Genomic DNA, 14397 nt, shown 5'->3' on the forward strand with positions numbered 1-14397 from the left:
TATGTAATCCATATGAAAACGAGAGGTACAGAGGATGTACTCAAACATGTAGCCTGTAAGCGCTTCCCAATGAGAAAATGACAAGACAAGGGTGAAAATCTCGCTCTAATTAAATGTAGCAGGCTAAATCGCCCTGAATTAAAATGTAAAAACAGATCAAATAATGCATTTGTCGAAATGTTGCGATATTGTTTCATTTAAGTTCATAATTATTCAATACATGTTATTTAATTTAGCAGCATTACCACGAAGCACCGTGGTTCGATATTTATTTGAATAAAAAAATAAAAATAAAAAAACTTAATTCACAAATTGCATGCCTGGTTGAAAGGATCCAAAGATCCCTGTAGACTTTAATATTGAGTTGAACATTTTGTTCATGAAAACAAATTAACATGCGTTTTTTCAGATTATATTTAGTTTTGCTTGGAAAAAGCTGGCCCAAACCAGTTTTATTTCATCAATTACTGAAATAATTAAATATTTAGTAATAAGCTTTTATGACAGAAATATCACTAGGCTACATGTAACTTAAATCATTTAATTCCTTCATTATCAACACTGTCTAGAATAGCGATTTAAGTGTGAATTGTGACTTCTCTTTGTGTTAAATCAGCCTCAGACTCCAATAGCCGGTGGGGGGTTGGAGGGACAGTTCAGTGCTGTATCGAGCGCGCAGGACAATAGGCATAGGTGTTAATGTTCCTCTTTCATATGGAGAGCGAGGGAGACTAAATAAACTTGTTAAAAAGAGATTCAGCGCGAGAGAGGCAAAGAAAAACGCATGTTTTAATTTAATTATGTTGCTTTGGACAATTTTCGTTTTGTAGGCCTACTGTTTTAATTGTTTAATATAGCTGTCATTTCTTTGGCAATACAAATTTAAAATGTCGCAAGAATAAGATTAGCCTAGTGTTTCTTATTTTGCATCGCAAAAGAAATAAACTCTAAACCCGATGCAACCCTGTTTTAAATAAAAAAAACTGTCCCGACACTTTATTTAAACCTTGAAATGTTCGAACTTGGTTTCAAACTTAAGTAATTTTAGTGTTCTTTTACATTACACAATAATTTAGCAGACTAAAGACGAGCTTCTTCATTTTCATTTTCTGATGCAATCGGCTGACAATCTTCCTTCATCAGTTTTTGTCCTTTGTGCAGCGGCTGCGGTTCCAGGAATGTAGCAAATTTATGTTGTAATAATAATTAAACAAAACTCTTGACTTTAAATAAGTAAACAGTTATAAACAGTTAGCTATTTAAGCATCAAGAAGGTTAAACATAAACGCTGTAGGGCAACATCGGTTAACAACATGTATGCTACATTGAGATTCGATCCGATTCGATTGAAGCTCCTCGAAGCTCGTGTTGTTGCGTTAACCACTGAGCTATCGTCTATACGTCTGTGACTGTTTTTATTGCAATGTTTTACTTTTTCATTATTTATTCAATTTCATTTCAGTAGCCTAATTTCAGTATTGTGATTATGAATTATTTTAACTACGTTTCACTTGTTGAATTCATCTGCTACCAGCTTTCAAACGCTCTGAATCAGTGCGGTGCGGCAGCAGATTACGCATTAGAGAGAATAAACAAACACTTTTCAGAGTCTATGATTGTAGCGCCTCTTGGCGGTAAAAGGCAGCAAATACACCCCACATTTTACCGCCGCGGTGGAACGGCTGATGTGGGCATTGTCATGGCTTGCCTCGACATTTGCGTTTGAATAGCGCGCGTCCTCCGTGGGCGTGTCAGATTAACGCGTAATGAAGTGTAATGAGCTGGGGAAAAAAAATCTGACAGCACTCTCTTTTCATACAGATTACATAAACTGAGAATATTTGTTTTTTATATAAATTACATCATTAAAAAGAAGAGAATTCAAGCTTCATAAAGAAAAACCTCTCGTGCCTGTATGACAAGTATTTGCAGAGTTAGAGTTAATTTTTCGGACGTGTTTCAGAATGGACTGCACTGACAGAGAGAAGGCAAAACTCGCATCATGTTTATTTTTCTTTATTTGACAAAAAGCACAAAACTTTGTTTTTATTGTGAGTATACAGAAAAATAATAGACAATTAACAGGATCGATTGATGTATAACACTTATATGTACGATCAAAATCAACAGAGTATTTTAAGTCTATTTTTCTGCTATGTGAAAAAAAAAACGGCAAAACGCGCGGGCGCGTTTCTGGTCCCCAGAGGGTTAAACTCAAAATCATGAGGTAGCTGTCAGATCACCAAAAAAATCTAAATGAGTCAAATTGGCTAACTCCATCATTATAGACTAGACATTTGTTATTATTATGTTTAAATACATTTTTGAAGTGACATTATTACTGTCCCTGATTCAAGAGGGTTCAGATTTTCAGCCGCTTTTGCGCCTTTTCGGAGCACTCTTAAGGTGTCTGGCCCTCTTTAAAATCACTGCTGGCAGCGGTGGGATTCGAACCCACGCCCCCGAAGAGACTGGAGCCTTAATCCAGCGCCTTAGACCGCTCGGCCACGCTACCTTGTGAGGGCACCTTCCGTGGGCCATTTTCGCCAATTTTTTCTTTTAATGTCTCTCTTCTCCACAGTTAAATCCGTCGAAATTCTACGTGCCTTGAAGGAGCACCTCGACAGGTGGAAAGGCCTCCTAAATACAGGGGGGACGCAGTTACACTCCTGGAGGCCCCCCTCCCTGCAGATTGCAATTCCATCTCTAATCAAACACACCTGAATTACCTAATCAAAGCCTTTGGGCCATCCTCCAAAATGGCAGCCAGCTGTGTCGCAGTTAAACTCAAAATCATGAGGTAGCTGTCAGATCACCAAAAAAATCTCAATGAGTCAAATTGGCTAACTCCATCATTATAGACTAGACATTTGTTATTATTATGTTTAAATTCATTTTTGAAGTGACATTATTACTGTCCCTGATTCAAGAGGGTTCAGATTTTCAGCCGCTTTTGCGCCTTTTCGGAGCACTCTTAAGGTGTCTGGCCCTCTTTAAAATCACTGCTGGCAGCGGTGGGATTCGAACCCACGCCCCCGAAGAGACTGGAGCCTTAATCCAGCGCCTTAGACCGCTCGGCCACGCTACCTTGTGAGGGCACCTTCCGTGGGCCATTTTCGCCAATTTTTTCTTTTAATGTCTCTCTTCTCCACAGTTAAATCCGTCGAAATTCTACGTGCCTTGAAGGAGCACCTCGACAGGTGGAAAGGCCTCCTAAATACAGGGGGGACGCAGTTACACTCCTGGAGGCCCCCCTCCCTGCAGATTGCAATTCCATCTCTAATCAAACACACCTGAATTACCTAATCAAAGCCTTTGGGCCATCCTCCAAAATGGCAGCCAGCTGTGTCGCAGTTAAACTCAAAATCATGAGGTAGCTGTCAGATCACCAAAAAAATCTCAATGAGTCAAATTGGCTAACTCCATCATTATAGACTAGACATTTGTTATTATTATGTTTAAATTCATTTTTGAAGTGACATTATTGCTGTCCCTGATTCAAGAGGGTGCAGATTTTCAGCCGCTTTTGCGCCTTTTCGGAGCACACTTAAGGTGTCTGGACCTCTTTAAAATCACTGCTGGCAGCGGTGGGATTCGAACCCACGCCCCCGAAGAGACTGAAGCCTAAATCCAGCACCTTAGACCCCTCGGCCACGCTACCCTGACGTGGCTCGATTCATGGGCCGTTTTCTGGCCATTTTTTTTTCATAAATAGATTAAACGTTGGGTGCGGACCTTCATCGTCAGGCTCTGAAGCACGCCGAGTTTGGCCAAGGAAAGCAAAAGCGGCAGGGTTTGGAAGAGTCCGCGAGCAAGCAGTGTCACTTCTCCAGTGTTTTCGCTTAGGCATAGCAGCCACGAGTGCCTTCTAAAATGCTGTCTTGGCAGCGGTGGGACTTCTCCACAGTTAAATTCGTCGAAATTCTACGTGCCTTGAAGGAGCACCTCGACAGGTGGAAAGGCCTCCTAAATACAGGGGGGACGCAGTTACACTGCTGGAGGCCCCCCTCCCTGCAGATTGCAATTCCATCTCTAATCAAACACACCTGAATTACCTAATCAAAGCCTTTGGGCCATCCTCCAAAATGGCAGCCAGCTGTGTCGCAGTTAAACTCAAAATCATGAGGTAGCTGTCAGATCACCAAAAAAATCTCAATGAGTCAAATTGGCTAACTCCATCATTATAGACTAGACATTTGTTATTATTATGTTTAAATTCATTTTTGAAGTGACATTATTGCTGTCCCTGATTCAAGAGGGTGCAGATTTTCAGCCGCTTTTGCGCCTTTTCGGAGCACTCTTAAGGTGTCTGGCCCTCTTTAAAATCACTGCTGGCAGCAGTGGGATTCGAACCCACGCCCCCGAAGAGACTGGAGCCTAAATCCAGCGCCTTAGACCCCTCGGCCACGCTACCCTGACGAGGCTCATTTCGTGGGCCGTTTTCTGGCCATTTTTTTTTTTCATAAATAGATTAAACGTTGGGTGCGTACCTTCATCGTCAGGCTCTGAAGCACGCCGAGTTTGGCCAAGGAAAGCAAAAGCGGCAGGGTTTGGAAGAGACCGGGAGCAAGCAGTGTCACTTCTCCAGTGTTTTCGCTTAGGCATAGCAGCCACGAGTGCCTTCTAAAATGCTGTCTTGGCAGCAGTGGGATTCGAACCCACGCCCCCGAAGAGACTGGAGCCTTAATCCAGCGCCTTAGACCGCTCGGCCACGCTACCTTGTGAGGGCACCTTCCGTGGGCCATTTTCGCCAATTTTTTCTTTTAATGTCTCTCTTCTCCACAGTTAAATCCGTCGAAATTCTACGTGCCTTGAAGGAGCACCTCGACAGGTGGAAAGGCCTCCTAAATACAGGGGGGACGCAGTTACACTCCTGGAGGCCCCCCTCCCTGCAGATTGCAATTCCATCTCTAATCAAACACACCTGAATTACCTAATCAAAGCCTTTGGGCCATCCTCCAAAATGGCAGCCAGCTGTGTCGCAGTTAAACTCAAAATCATGAGGTAGCTGTCAGATCACCAAAAAAATCTCAATGAGTCAAATTGGCTAACTCCATCATTATAGACTAGACATTTGTTATTATTATGTTTAAATTCATTTTTGAAGTGACATTATTGCTGTCCCTGATTCAAGAGGGTGCAGATTTTCAGCCGCTTTTGCGCCTTTTCGGAGCACACTTAAGGTGTCTGGACCTCTTTAAAATCACTGCTGGCAGCGGTGGGATTCGAACCCACGCCCCCGAAGAGACTGAAGCCTAAATCCAGCACCTTAGACCCCTCGGCCACGCTACCCTGATGTGGCTCGATTCGTGGGCCGTTTTCTGGCCATTTTTTTTTTCATAAATAGATTAAACGTTGGGTGCGGACCTTCATCGTCAGGCTCTGAAGCACGCCGAGTTTGGCCAAGGAAAGCAAAAGCGGCAGGGTTTGGAAGAGTCCGCGAGCAAGCAGTGTCACTTCTCCAGTGTTTTCGCTTAGGCATAGCAGCCACGAGTGCCTTCTAAAATGCTGTCTTGGCAGCGGTGGGATTCGAACCCACGTCCCCGAAGAGACTGGAGCCTTAATCCAGCGCCTTAGACCGCTCGGCCACGCTACCTTGTGAGGGCATCTTCCGTGGGCCATTTTCGCCAATTTTTTCTTTTAATGTCTCTCTTCTCCACAGTTAAATCCGTCGAAATTCTACGTGCCTTGAAGGAGCACCTCGACAGGTGGAAAGGCCTCCTAAATACAGGGGGGACGCAGTTACACTCCTGGAGGCCCCCCTCCCTGCAGATTGCAATTCCATCTCTAATCAAACACACCTGAATTACCTAATCAAAGCCTTTGGGCCATCCTCCAAAATGGCAGCCAGCTGTGTCGCAGTTAAACTCAAAATCATGAGGTAGCTGTCAGATCACCAAAAAAATCTCAATGAGTCAAATTGGCTAACTCCATCATTATAGACTAGACATTTGTTATTATTATGTTTAAATTCATTTTTGAAGTGACATTAATTGCTGTCCCTGATTCTAGAGGGTGCAGATTTTCAGCCGCTTTTGCGCCTTTTCGGAGCACTCTTAAGGTGTCCGGCCCTCTTTAAAATCACTGCTGGCAGCGGTGGGATTCGAACCCACGCCCCCGAAGAGACTGGAGCCTAAATCCAGCACCTTAGACCCCTCGGCCACGCTACCCTGACGTGACTCGATTCGTGGGCCGTTTTCTGGCCATTTTTTTTTTCATAAATAGATTAAACGTTGGGTGCGGACCTTCATCGTCAGGCTCTGAAGCACGCCGAGTTCGGCCAAGGAAAGCGGCAGGGTTTGGAAGAGACCGGGAGCAAGCAGTGTCACTTCTCCAGTGTTTTCGCTTAGGCATAGCAGCCACGAGTGCCTTCTAAAATACTGTCTTGGCAGCGGTGGGATTCGAACCAACGCCCGCGAAGAGACTGGAGCCTTAATCCAGCACCTTAGACCGCTCGGCCACGCTACCTAGTGAGGGCACCTTCCGTGGGCCATTTTCGCCAATTTTTTCTTTTAATGTCTCTCTTCTCCACAGTTAAATCCGTCGAAATTCTACGTGCCTTGAAGGAGCACCTCGACAGGTGGAAAGGCCTCCTAAATACAGGGGGGACGCAGTTACACTCCTGGAGGCCCCCCTCCCTGCAGATTGCAATTCCATCTCTAATCAAACACACCTGAATTACCTAATCAAAGCCTTTGGGCCATCCTCCAAAATGGCAGCCAGCTGTGTCGCAGTTAAACTCAAAATCATGAGGTAGCTGTCAGATCACCAAAAAAATCTCAATGAGTCAAATTGGCTAACTCCATCATTATAGACTAGACATTTGTTATTATTATGTTTAAATTCATTTTTGAAGTGACATTATTGCTGTCCCTGATTCAAGAGGGTGCAGATTTTCAGCCGCTTTTGCGCCTTTTCGGAGCACACTTAAGGTGTCTGGCCCTCTTTAAAATCACTGCTGGCAGCGGTGGGATTCAAACCGACGCCCCCGAAGAGACTGGAGCCTAAAACCAGCGCCTTAGACCCCTCGGCCACGCTACCCTGACGTGGCTCGATTCGTGGGCCGTTTTCTGGCCATTTTTTTTTCATAAATAGATTAAACGTTGGGTGCGGACCTTCATCGTCAGGCTCTGAAGCACGCCGAGTTTGGCCAAGGAAAGCAAAAGCGGCAGGGTTTGGAAGAGACCGGGAGCAAGCAGTGTCACTTCTCCAGTGTTTTCGCTTAGGCATAGCAGCCACGAGTGCCTTCTAAAATGCTGTCTTGGCAGCGGTGGGATTCGAACCCACGCCCCCGAAGAGACTGGAGCCTTAATCCAGCGCCTTACACCGCTCGGCCACGCTACCTTGTGAGGGCATTTTCCGTGGGCCATTTTCGCCAATTTTTTTTTTTAATGTCTCTCTTCTCCACAGTTAAATACGTCGAAATTCTACATGCCTTGAAGGAGCACTTCGACAGGTGGAAAGGCCTCCTAAATACAGGGGGGACGCAGTTACACTCCTGGAGGCCCCCCTCCCTGCAGATTGCAATTCCATCTCTAATCAAACACACCTGAATTACCTAATCAAAGCCTTTGGGCCATCCTCCAAAATGGCAGCCAGCTGTGTCGCAGTTAAACTCAAAATCATGAGGTAGCTGTCAGATCACCAAAAAAATCTCAATGAGTCAAATTGGCTAACTCCATCATTATAGACTAGACATTTGTTATTATTATGTTTAAATTCATTTTGAAGTGACATTATTGCTGTCCCTGATTCAAGAGGGTGCAGATTTTCAGCCGCTTTTGCGCCTTTTCGGAGCACACTTAAGGTGTCTGGACCTCTTTAAAATCACTGCTGGCAGCGGTGGGATTCGAACCCACGCCCCCGAAGAGACTGGAGCCTAAATCCAGCGCCTAAGACCCCTCGGCCACGCTACCCTGATGTGGCTCGATTCGTGGGCCGTTTTCTGGCCATTTTTTTTCATAAATAGATTAAACGTTGGGTGCGGACCTTCATCGTCAGGCTCTGAAGCACGCCGAGTTCGGCCAAGGAAAGCAAAAGCGGCAGGGTTTGTGTTACGTACGCCGTGCTACGTAGTTATGTTTTTGTATACGTTGCTGCGTATGTGTGTATGTCTGTGTACTCTGTTTCAGGTGTGGAATTTGATTGGAGGTTCCGCCTGTCAAATCTGCTGACGTCAGGAACTGCGCCACCAATCACCTGTCGCCGTGCGGTTTATGAATGGCTCTGACTACAATGGCGACAGTCGACACAGACTCTGGGGTTTGAGAGAGAGCCTGCACGCTCGGTGAAGACGGAGCTCTCGTTTGAGAGACCAGTCTGAGAGACTGATCAGTGTCTGGGGTTCGCTGCTCTTACGATCTGGCAGTGAGATCAGTTCTCTGTTTGTTTTGTTTTATTTTGTGTTTTTGAGATGTGCGTTCTTGTTATGCGCTTGTGGTGCACGATGAAATGTTTGTTGCTCTTATGACATTCTCATCTCAGTCCCCGTCCAACTCTTTGTAGACTGGCGGGAGAGGTTGTGAGTCAGGTAAGCAGGTCGCGACCTACATTTTGCACACGCGGTTGTCATTGAGATGTATTAGACGCACTAGTTTAGGAGTGGTGCTATTTATGTATGTTTTGTTTGGTTAGTTAGGGTAGTTTTAGTTATGGCGACTCCTCGACGCTGAAGACGTTTCTTTCTACATCTTTTGTTGATAGTTAGTTTAGCTCTTTAAACTTTAGTTAGAGGATTGTTCTTTTTGGTTATATTTAGTTCTTTGAGTTAAGCACCACTCTCTTGCTCCTTCCTCTCCACCAGATTGACTGTTGATCTTGATGATTTTTGCTACATTGTATTGCCTCATTACTTCATTACTTTACTATTTAATTATTTCACTATTAATTCACTTAATTACAGTTGAGGAATTAAACCTTTTTTTTCAACTGAAGTTTGGGTTGTCTGTTTTCTCTTCCCATACGGTTACCCGCTGCTGTACTGACACACACGTAAATGCAAAATATGTGTTCTGTCCAATATTATTCCTAGACAAGTATAATCTCTAACGAGGGACGTAACATATTTGGGGGCTCGTCCGGGATAAAAAAAAAAAAAACACAACCGTATGGGAAGAGAAAACAGACAACCCAAACTTCAGTTGAAAAAAAAGGTTTAATTATTTCACTATTAATTCACTTAATTACAGTTGAGGAATTAAACCTTTTTTTTCAACTGAAGTTTGGGTTCCGCTGCTGTACTGACACACACGTAAATGCAAAATATGTGTTCTGTCCAATATTATTCCTAGACAAGTATAATCTCTAACGAGGGACGTAACATATTTGGGGGCTCGTCCAAAAAAAATATTTGCTTGTGTGTGTTTTGTATGGTGTGGGAAAGGAATTGTTTGTGCATGTTGACGTGAGGATAATGAAATATTGATATGAGTACTTTTGATTTGCAAGGATTTATTGCTAATCCAACTTTGGACATTTTTGAGCTCTGTAGAAAAGACGATTTGTTGCAGATAGCTGGACACTATCGCATTCCTGTGGTGAGGCAATCGCTAAAGCATATTATTAAAAATGACATTTTGAAACGCTTGATTGAATTAAAAATACTTTCATTTCCAGATACGGATAGTGAGAGGGCTGACATGTCGGTTGTGGAAAGGCGTCTGACTAGCGTGGGAAAAATGGAGGAGGCAAAAGGTGAGACTGCCGAGGTGGAGGTCGAGGCTGAGCCCAAGGCTGGTTTACCGCCCTTCTACCCACTTTCTCCGCCTTCCATTGAGTCTGGGGGTGATGCGCGACTGAGGGTCCGCTTAGCCCGAATCCAGATGGAAGCGCAGGAACGAGCTGAGACTCGCCAAGCCGAAATGACATTACGCCTAGAAGTCCGTAAACTGGAAATTGAAGCTGAGACACAGGTGAAACTGCGACAGCTTGAGTTGGAGTCAGCGAAGGTTGTCTCGGACCGTGCTGCGCAGCCTAATCCTGTTATTTCAGTAAATTCGGCAAATTCTGTGAGTGATGTTTCGACCACTACATTTGATGTTAGTAAGCAGATCGCTTTAGTGCCTCACTTTAGAGAATCCGAAGTGGATGCGTATTTCGCTGCTTTTGAACGTGTGGCTGCTGCACTTCGTTGGCCAAAAGAGGTTTGGTGTCTTTTACTACAATGCCGATTAGTTGGAAAAGCACAGGAAGTTTGTTCTGCGTTAACTTTAGAGGAAAGTTTGCAATATGATGTAGTAAAGAACGCTGTTCTTCGCGCATATGAATTGGTACCTGAGGCATATCGGCAACGTTTCAGGAACCATAAGAAGATAGCTCAGACGTTTGTGGAATTCGCTCGGGAGAAGGGAATTCTTTTTGATAAATGGCTGTCTTCTAATAACGTGCAAGATTTGAGTTCGTTGAGAGAGCTAATGCTTTTAGAAGATTTTAAGAATTGTTTGTCAGAGCGAGTAGTCACCTATCTGAATGAGCAGAAGGTCACGACGTTATCACAAGCTGCAATTCTTGCGGATGAGTACGTGTTAACGCACAAGAGTGTTTTTGTTTTACCCCGACCGGAGAAAATATGGAGTTCGTCTTCAACTCAAAATTCGAATACCCGTACTAAACTGAGTTCACCACAGAATAAAGAAACACGAGAATGTTTTTATTGCCACAAAATGGGACACCTCATTTCTGATTGCTTAGTGCTGAAACGTAAGACTCAGCAAGGACAGTTAAAGCCTGTTACCTTTGTGAAGACGGTGTCTAACACTGTTTTAGAGAACGATGTGCTTGACTCGGGGTTTAAACCATTCTTGTTGAAGGGGTTAATCTCCGTAAATGGCAAACCTAGAGAGCAGAAAGAGGTACAAATTTTGAGGGATACAGGATCGATGCAATCATTTGTAGTCTCTGATGCACTTCCTTTGTCAGAACAGACGTTTTGTGGGTCAAGTGTGTTTGTTCAAGGGATTGAGATGGGGGTTGTAAAGGTACCGCTGCACCGGATACACTTACACTGTGATCTGGTCTCAGGTTTTGTTAAAGTGGGAATACGTTCTTCTTTTCCTGTGAAAGGGGTTGCATTTATTCTAGGAAATGATTTGGCAGGGGGTAAAGTGTCACCTATGCTCGAAGTCGTTGATCGACCTGATTGTCTTATTCCTGCTGATGACATTTCTGATAATTTTCCGGATGTTTTTGCTGCTAACGTAGTTACGCGTGCTCAAAAACGCAGAATTGGAGATGACATTGTTTTGGCCGACTCTTTTATGTCACCTGTGTTTACAGAGGATAATTTTGGGGCAGATCCAAAAGATGCTGAAGATGGTAGACATGATGGACATCCGGTTACGGCAGTGGCCGATTTTGAATTGTTGGTTGCACCTATATCTCATGAAGGGATTAAGGTTGCACAAAGGAAAGATGTGTCGCTAATTAAGTGTTTTTCGGCTGCCAAAAATCCTAAATCTGATAAAGTTGGCACAGCTGATTACGTGATCGAAGATGGGTTGTTGTTAAGGAAATGGCATTCGCGCAGAGATTGGGAGAACGAGTGGGATGTTGTGTGCCAGATTGTTCTGCCTACTGTCTATCGAGAACAAGTGTTGAGTTTGGCACATGATCATGAGTTAGCAGGTCATTTGGGAGTGACAAAGACTTACAACCGCATTCTCAGACATTTTTTCTGGCCTGGCTTGAAGAGCGACGTGTCTCATTATTGCCGCACATGTCATGAGCGTCAAGTGATGGGTAAACCGAATCAAAAAATTCCACCAGCCCCATTAATTCCGATTCCTGTCATTTGCGAACCGTTTGAACATATAATTTTAGATTGCGTTGGTCCCTTGCCGAAATCAAAGACAGGTAATCAATTTTTGTTAACTATAATGTGTTCTGCGACACGTTATCCGGAGGCTGTTCCCTTGAGGAAAATAACGGCACCTGTCATTATTAAAGCCTTGCTAAAGTTCTTCTCCACGTTCGGATTGCCAAAAATCGTGCAAACCGATCAGGGGACGAATTTTCTTTCTACTGTTTTCAGACAAGTGTTGAAAACTTTGGGTATTTCACATCGAATCTCAAGCGCTTATCATCCTGAGAGCCAGGGTGCTATCGAACGATTTCACCAGACCCTGAAGTCAATGTTGAAGAAGTACTGTCTCAGCTCTGGTAAAGAATGGGACGACGGAGTGCCGTTAGTGTTGTTTGCAATTCGTGAAGTGACTCAAGAATCTCTAGGGTTTAGTCCAGCAGACTTAGTATTTGGGCACACTGTACGAGGTCCGCTGAAGGTGTTGAAAGACAGGATGTTGAATGAGACCAAGTCATCTGAACGAAATGTGCTTGATTATGTTAGTCAATTTCGAGAACGTCTCCATAAGGCAAGTTCATTTGCACGGAAATCGTTGTCTACTGCTCAGGAGGGTATGAAGAAATGGTATGATAAGAAAGCTGCTGTGCGTGAAATTAATCCTGGCGATGAAGTGTTGGTATTGTTACCAGTACCAGGTTCGGTTCTGACTGCTCGTTTCTCTGGTCCATATAAGGTATCAAAGAGATTGAGTGAGACTGATTTTGTAATACACACGCCTGACCGCAAGCGGAAATTTCGAACATGCCACATTAACATGTTGAAATTATATTGTTCTCGGAAAGTGTCTGAGAAATCTGCGGAAGAAAAGCTTGTTGTTCCTACTGATGTTTTAGCTGCTGCTGCTGTTGCTGTGTCTGATTTTACTGAAGTGAATGTCGAGGTGATGTTGCCTTCTTCTGGTCAGTGTGATCCTGATGACGGTGTTACACTTCGTAATGATTTATCAACGTGTGGTAGACTTTCGAATTCTGAAGTTCTGAAAAACTTATCTGAAAACCTTGAAAATTTGCTTGAATCACAGAAACAGGACGTTATGCAACTACCTCAAGAATTTTCCATGCTGTTCAGTGATGTGCCAACTCAAACACATGTATTACAGCATGATATCCAAGTGACGTGTACTTCTTCCATTAAACAACACGCTTACCGAGTGAATAGCTTCAAACGTTCTGCGATGAAGGCTGAGGTTGATTATTTATTGAGGAATGACCTAGCTGAACCTAGCTATAGTCCATGGAGCTCTCCTTGCCTTCTTGTTCCGAAGTCTGACGGTACATTTCGGTTTTGCACAGATTACCGGAAAGTAAATTCTGTGACTGTACCGGATAGCTATCCTCTTCCTAGAATGGAAGATTGCATCGATAACGTGGGTTCTGCTAAGTTTGTGACGAAATTAGATTTGCTGAAAGGATATTGGCAAGTGCCATTGACAGCTCAAGCTGCGGAAATTTCAGCTTTTGTTACTCCGGATAACTTCCTGCAGTACCGGGTTATGGCGTTCGGGCTGCGAAACGCCCCAGCAACTTTCCAGCGTCTTGTAAACATTGTATTGTCAGGAGTTGAAAATTGTAATGCATACCTCGATGATCTAGTGATCTATTCTTTGGATTGGTCTGAGCATTTGGCTGTTCTTCGGGTAGTTTTTGAAAGGTTGGCTGACGCTTCTCTAACAATTAATCTGGCCAAGTGCGAATTCGGTAAAGCAACGATCACTTATTTGGGCAAAGAAGTAGGTCAAGGTCAAGTCCGCCCTGTTAGTGCCAAAGTATCTGCTATCGCTGACTTTTCTAGTCCAACGACAAGACGGGAGTTACGTCGGTTTTTAGGTATGGCTGGTTACTACAGAAGTTTCTGCCGAAATTTCTCCACTGTAGTACACCCTCTGACTTGTTTGTTAAGTCCCGCGAATGCTTTTATTTGGACTGACGCATGTCAACAAGCTTTTGATGGAGCAAAACTGTTGTTGACCAGTGCACCTGTTCTAGCTGCTCCGGACTTTACACGTTGTTTTAAATTGGAAGTTGATGCTAGTGCTTTAGGCATGGGAGCTGTCCTTGTTCAGGAAGATGATGATGGTCTTGAGCACCCAATTTGTTACTTTTCTCGAAAATTTAACCGACATCAGAGAAATTATTCTACCATCGAGAAGGAAGCTTTGGGTCTAATCCTGGCGTTGCAATTCTTTGAGGTTTATGTGGGTTCTTCCGTTCTACCTGTTACTGTGTACACGGATCACAATCCGTTAGTTTTCTTGTCCATAATGTACAATCACAATCAACGTCTTATGCGTTGGTCGTTGATTGTGCAAAATTATAACTTAATCATAAAGCATAAAAAGGGATCTGAGAATGTCATTGCTGACACCTTATCTAGAGCTTAAAAAAAAAAACTGTTTTGGGTTGAGTTTTAAGGGGGTGAGTGTTACGTACGCCGTGCTACGTAGTTATGTTTTTGTATACGTTGCTGCGTATGTGTGTATGTCTGTGTACTCTGTTTCAGGTGTGGAATTTGATTGGAGGTTCCGCCTGTCAAATCTG

At 43.7% G+C, this 14397-nt stretch overlaps 7 non-coding genes across 7 annotated transcripts; all 7 read right to left on the reverse strand.

The window, feature by feature from the left end:
- Positions 1–2433: 2433 nt before the first annotated feature.
- trnal-aag (transfer RNA leucine (anticodon AAG)) lies at positions 2434–2515 on the reverse strand. The gene has a single exon. It is a non-coding gene; the product is annotated as a tRNA-Leu (tRNA).
- Positions 2516–3006: 491 nt separating this feature from the next.
- trnal-aag (transfer RNA leucine (anticodon AAG)) lies at positions 3007–3088 on the reverse strand. The gene has a single exon. It is a non-coding gene; the product is annotated as a tRNA-Leu (tRNA).
- A 1244-nt stretch (positions 3089–4332) lies between these two features.
- On the reverse strand, positions 4333–4414 carry trnal-uag (transfer RNA leucine (anticodon UAG)). The gene has a single exon. It is a non-coding gene; the product is annotated as a tRNA-Leu (tRNA).
- Positions 4415–5514: 1100 nt separating this feature from the next.
- Positions 5515–5596, reverse strand: trnal-aag (transfer RNA leucine (anticodon AAG)). The gene has a single exon. It is a non-coding gene; the product is annotated as a tRNA-Leu (tRNA).
- A 492-nt stretch (positions 5597–6088) lies between these two features.
- trnal-uag (transfer RNA leucine (anticodon UAG)) lies at positions 6089–6170 on the reverse strand. Its single transcript has one exon. It is a non-coding gene; the product is annotated as a tRNA-Leu (tRNA).
- Positions 6171–7262: 1092 nt separating this feature from the next.
- trnal-aag (transfer RNA leucine (anticodon AAG)) lies at positions 7263–7344 on the reverse strand. Its single transcript has one exon. It is a non-coding gene; the product is annotated as a tRNA-Leu (tRNA).
- A 490-nt stretch (positions 7345–7834) lies between these two features.
- trnal-uag (transfer RNA leucine (anticodon UAG)) lies at positions 7835–7916 on the reverse strand. Its single transcript has one exon. It is a non-coding gene; the product is annotated as a tRNA-Leu (tRNA).
- Between the last annotated feature and the right edge of the window lie 6481 nt (positions 7917–14397).

The sequence above is a fragment of the Rhinichthys klamathensis genome, unplaced genomic scaffold, assembly GCF_029890125.1.
Source record: "Rhinichthys klamathensis goyatoka isolate OS25496 unplaced genomic scaffold, OSU_Roscu_1.1 h1tg000035l_1, whole genome shotgun sequence".
Lineage (NCBI taxonomy): Eukaryota > Metazoa > Chordata > Actinopteri > Cypriniformes > Leuciscidae > Rhinichthys > Rhinichthys klamathensis.